Source organism: Macaca fascicularis, chromosome X (genome assembly GCF_037993035.2).
Source record: "Macaca fascicularis isolate 582-1 chromosome X, T2T-MFA8v1.1".
NCBI lineage: Eukaryota > Metazoa > Chordata > Mammalia > Primates > Cercopithecidae > Macaca > Macaca fascicularis.
In genome coordinates this window covers 142,659,573-142,665,584 of record NC_088395.1, presented here as the reverse complement: position 1 = coordinate 142,665,584, position 6,012 = coordinate 142,659,573, and positions in this window count along the sequence as shown.

Genomic DNA, 6,012 nt, shown 5'->3' with positions numbered 1-6,012 from the left:
TCCTGCTAGCTATCTATTAAGAATGTAGAAAATGTACTCCAACAAGTCAACCTGGTTGGGCACCTGCAGGAATGAGGAAAATGGTAGCTCTTTTTTTTTTTCTTTCTTTTTGCACTAAAAAAAGCATTTTGTGGGATTGTCTCTTAAACTGGGAGGCCAGTTGTTTGTCCAAAACCATACACAGAGTCAACAACAAATCAAACATCAGTTTTGGGGTTTAGATCAAACCGATGTCACATCAGTCTCAGGAACTGAGAGTCAGTTTGGTTTATCTCTAGTTTTTCCCTCTCTCTCCATGGGAAGAAAAGGAGAGCTCAGACCCCTAGGAGTCTGGACTTGTCACAGGCTTCCATTGGCCAAAGAGGGAGAAAGGACTTCTCTCAATCCGCAATACGCAAAGAAATTCAGGGTAGGAGGTTTGGAGGAGGGGATCCCAATCCTCATTTTAAAACCCCCTCAATATTACCTCAGTAAGTGGCACCATTATTCAGGCTCCAAATCCCAGAGCCATTCTTCGCTCCTCTCTTTGTCTATTTCATCAATATTAATTCAACAAATATTTATTGAATGCCAACTGTGTGCCAGGCACTATTCTGGGGGTTGTGTTTTATAGTGAACAAAACACACCAAATACCTGTCCTCATGGAATAAATACATACACATGTTATATGTTAGTGTATATATACACATACGTACATTATGTGTACAATGCCAGATGGTGATAAGTACTATAAAGAGATATTAAGCAGGGTAGAAGAACAGGGAGTGATAGGCTAGGTGCTAATTTATAGAGGGTGGCCAGAAAAAGGATTTTCTGATAAGGTGACACTTCAGCAGAACCCTGAGGGGGAAAAAAACCACATGGATACCTGCTTTCCTGATACCTGAGGGAACATCAAATTCAAAAGGTGAGATCGTGCTTAATCTGTTCACAGAAAGGCAGGCCAGTGTGACTAGAGGAGAGGGAGTGAGGGGAAAAGAAGATGAGGACCAGGTCACATGGGACCTCATTGGCCACGCTACAGCTTTTGGCTTTTCCTGTAAGTGAGAAGGAAACCCACTGGAGGGGTTGGAGGAACACATCCACAAATCCTGAGAGTTCTACCTTCCAGATGCTTTCCAATCTCTCCTTTCTCACTACCTCTCCAACATTCACTGTAGTCCAAGCCCTCATCATTTTCCCCCGGACCATCACCACCACAGCCTCCTAACTGGACTCCTGACTTCCACCTTTACCTTTTTCTAAACCATTCATCCCAAGACAGTCATAGTGACCATTTTAGAACACGGAATGCAGTCACTCCTTGTTTAAAAGATTATAATGAAAAAAGTTGACCTCATGGGGGTAGAGAATAGATACGAAACACTGGGAAGCGTGTGTGGGTGGGAGCGGGGGGAAGAACAGAAGCTCTAAACTACAGTTAAATAGAAGGTATTCTTCTGTATTCAAACAAACCTTCTACTGTTTGATAGCAGAATAGAGTGTCTATAGTTAGCAACAATGTATTATGTATTTCAAAATAGCTAGAAGAGAAGACTTGAAATGTTCCCAACACCTAAATACTCAAGGTGGAGGCTGGGTGCAGTGGTTCCCACCTATAATTCCAGCACTTTGGGAGGCTGAGGTGGGAGGATCGCATGAGCCCAGGAGTTTGAGACAAGCCTGGGCAATACAGCAAAACCTCGTCTCTACAAATAACAAAAAAATTTAGCTGGGTGTGGTGGCACATGCCTGTGGTCCCAGCTATTGGGGAGGATTGCTTGAGTTCAGGTGGTCAAGGCTGCAGTGAGCCTAGATCATGCCACTGCACTCCAGCCTGAGTGACAGAGCAAGATCCTGTCTCAAACACACACACGCACACACACACACACACACCCCAAAGCAAACAAACAAAAATACTCAAGGTGACTGACATCCCAAATATCCTGACTTGATCATTACATAGTCTATACATGTAGCAAAATATCACATATACACCATAAATACATACGAATATTATGTATCAGTTAGAAAAAGCTTCTAGTGGCTTCTCTTCCCACAGCATGACCTACGAGGCCCTCCCTGACCCGGTCCCTGCCTCCATCTCTGTTCTTATCTCTTACCACTCTGCCCTTCACTCCACTCCCCTTCGCTGACTTCCTGGCTCCTCCTTGAACAGGCTAAACACCCTCTAGTCTTTACCCTCACTATTTGCTCTTCCCAGAATGCCCGCCCCCCAGGCATCCCTGTGATGAGTTCTCTCACTCCATTCAAATCTCTGCTCAGTCATGTCTTCCTTCTTTAATTATCCTTTCTTTTAAAACTTTTACTTTAGCTACATGTGCAGGTTTGTTATATAGGTAAGCTGTGTGTCATGGGGGTTTGGTGTACAGATTTTTTTTTTTTTTTTTTTTTTTTTTTGAGACGGAGTCTCGCTCTGTCACCCAGGCTGGAGTGCAGTGGCCGGATCTCAGCTCACTGCAAGCTCCGCCTCCCGGGTTTACGCCATTCTCCGGCCTCAGCCTCCCGAGTAGCTGGGACTACAGGCGCCCGCCACCTCGCCCGGCTAGTTTTTTGTATTTCTTAATAGAGACGGGGTTTCACCGTGTTAGCCAGGATGGTCTCGATCTCCTGACCTCGTGATCCGCCCGTCTCGGCCTCCCAAAGTGCTGGGATTACAGGCTTGAGCCACCGCGCCCGGCGGTGTACAGATTATTTCACCACTCAGGTAATCAGCAGAGTACCTGATAGGTAGTTTTTCTATCATCTCCCTCCTTCCACCCTCAAGTAGGTCCCGGTGTCTGCTGTCCCCTTTTTTGTTTGTTTGTTTTTTGTTTTTTGAGACAGTCTTGCTCTGTCTCGGCTCAATGCAACATCCGCCTCCTGGGTTCAAGTGATTCCTCTGCCTCAGCCTCCCGAGTAGCTGGGACTACAGGCACACGCCACCACACCCAGCTAATTTTTGTATTTTTAGTAGAGACAATGTTCCACCATATTGGCTAGGTTGGTCTCGAACTCCTGACCTCGTGATCTGCCCACCTCAGCATCCCAAAGTGCTAGGATTACAGGCGTGAGCCACCACGCCCGGCCTGTTGTCCCTTTCTTTGTGTCCATGTGTACTCAGTGTTTAGCTCCCCTTCTCTATCGTATCCAAAGTAGCAGCCTTTCAAAGTCTCTGGCCTGTTGCTCCATTTTGTGTTTCTTCACAGCACTTTTCACCTCTTGGTATCATATTGCACATTTGTTTTCAGTTTGTCACCCCTTCCAAAATAATGCCTGGTAAGTAGTGAGGACTCAGTAAATATTTGTTGAATGGACACATGAGAAGTGGCAGGGGGAGAAAAATTATTCCAGTATTCACACAAGTAAATGTACAACTGCAATGGTGAGGACTCAATGCCTGGTAAAAGAAGAGCCTGTGATAAGGATCCCTGACTTCATCAGGGAAGACAGGGTACCCTCTCTGTGGAAGTAATGCTTGAACTCAGATCTGATAAGACGAGGAGTTAGCCAAGCAAAGAGGGGAGAGAGGAGTGTAATAGGAGGGGCGTGGCAAACCTGAGTGACAGGAGCAGAGGAAGCTATGTGATTGGAGTGTAGGCTATGAGAGGGAACCAGTGGGAGAAGAGCTGGGAAGGCAGGCAGGAGCCAGAGCAAGCAGGGCTTTGCAGGCCATGTTGAAGAATTTTGTCTTATTACTAATAACAATCAAGCTATTAAAGGGGTTTAAGGATATATATACTGAGGAGTGTGGGGAAGCGGTGGGAGTGGGAATGATGACATAATCAGATGTGCATTTTGAAAAACACCAGTCTGGCTGCAGTGGAGAGAAAGGATTGAAGGAGTCAGTGAATGTGAGTAGGCTGACAACATTTACTGGCCACATGGAAGTGATGAGCCAGCAAACATTAAAGATAAAGAATGGGCCAGGAGGTAGGAAGAAAACCAGAAGCATGCTAGAATCCTAAAGCCCAAAGAAGAATGTATTTGAAGATAGAGGAACTGATCACCTGTACCAAGTGCTGCTGAAAAGTAGAACAGTCTACTAAAAATGTCTGTTGGATTTAGCAGCATGGAGGTCATAAGTGACGTTAGTGAGAAGTCTTTGCTGGAGTGTTGAGGCCAAAGGCAGATTCAAGTGGGATGAGAGAAGTGGAGAGGAAGAGCTGATACCGACAATATGGAGAGTACTTTGCAGGAGTTTGGAGGTGGAAGAGTGGAGAGACAGAAGAGAATCTGGGGATGGGATTAGGAGGTGCTAAATGAGGTTTTTGTTTCTTTTTCTTAAAGGTATAGGTATTGACATCATTAAAGGCCAATGGAAAGGATCCAGTTGAGAGCAAGAGGTTGAATATACCACAGAAATAAGGTGTTATTAATAATATAAAATTCTGGAGAAAGCAGGTGGAGAGGATGGGATCAAAGTTCAGGTGGAAGGATTGGCTTTACCCTCCTTCCATAGTAGGAGGCCTCCTTCCATAGTAGGAGGCACTGTTCTAAGAGGAGAAAAGACATAGGATGCACACAGATATAATGGAGTTTCTAATCTTGGTACATGTGCTAACCATTATTTATTTACTTATTTATGTATTTACTTATTTATAAGTAAATATAAAAATATTTACTTATTTTTAGTGGTAGGGGAATTGCACTACGAGGCGAGAGATCTTGACTCTAGTCTGGGATCTTTTCCTAAATAGATTTTCATGAACTTGGGGAAGTTATTTCTCATTCCTTTGCCCTTTTTTTTAAGTGAAGGTGCTCTGTTAGATGATCTCTAAGGTTTCTTAGAGCTACTCTAAGTAAATCAAGAGAGGGGCAAGTCCAAAATATTAGAAAACTAACTTAAAATGTTCATTTCATTATTTTTTCAGATACAAGTGCTTGCTTCCAGTTCAAGGAGATAAATGAAGCCACTGTATTTAGTCTCATCTTCGTTCCAAAATCTCACTAAAATGCCAAAATAAATATAAAAATAAGAAGAAAACAATCTAGAGCAGTGCCAGAAAGCCAGAAAAGGTATCACCAGCAGACCAGAAAAACACAGTGGGCTAGGTGCTACACTAAGCAATTGACATGTATTAAAGCATTTTAATCGTTCTATTATTATCCCCTTTTTAAAAATTGAGTAAACAGAGCCACAGAGAAGTAACATAGCTTGTCCAAGCCAGGCGGTCTGGCCTCTAGGGTCTGCATTATGTTATATGACCTCACTGAAACAGTAGGAAATGTTTAAAAATTATAATGTGGAACCCATGCCCTGCTAACATAGAAATAGGAGAAGCGCATTGGAGAAATGATCATATATCTTCCAAATGAAGCACCAGAAAAAGCTCAGAGTTAGCAGGGGCTAGAAGCTAGAGTGAGTCATGGAGCAGAAAGCAGAGAAGTGAGTCGAAGTTCTGCCAAGCTCCTGGGCCATGTTCCAACTCTGTGCACAGTGTCTTGCTGTAGTATTCACCCCTGACTATAGCCAGTGAGAATAGCTTTCTAAATAAAGCTCTTCTTTTGCATAGAGAGGGAGCCGAGCATGGACTTTGTGGTTGGAGAGTGAAGTGGGACTGCCCAGGTAATTTAGAGGCCATCATAAGGACATGGAGACAAAAGCCATCTAGGTCTAGCAGTTAAGTCCTCTAAAGCAGTATACATCCAATAAGATGCTTTCCCAACCTCTAAGCTACTAGCTACCCAAACTGCAACCCAAATGTGTCTATCCACATTTCATAAATAGGAGCCCTCCTGTTGGCTCACCTCCAACCATTCACCTGCACAATTCTGTCACATTCAGAGAGGAGGTCTGTCAGGTGAATGGTAACCTCCATAACTGCTGAGGACCCCAAACCAGTTACCAAAATATAGCAATCTAGACCTCTGTATCAATGGCCAGTCACCAGACATTTAAGAAAAACCTACAGCATGATACAGAAACACTAAGATGACAAGGCAAAACAGTGGACTTCTGAGGGAAAAGTGAATGTGGAACACAGAAGCAAATATGTTTGAAAAATTCTAATTAGCATCTTGAGGGATGT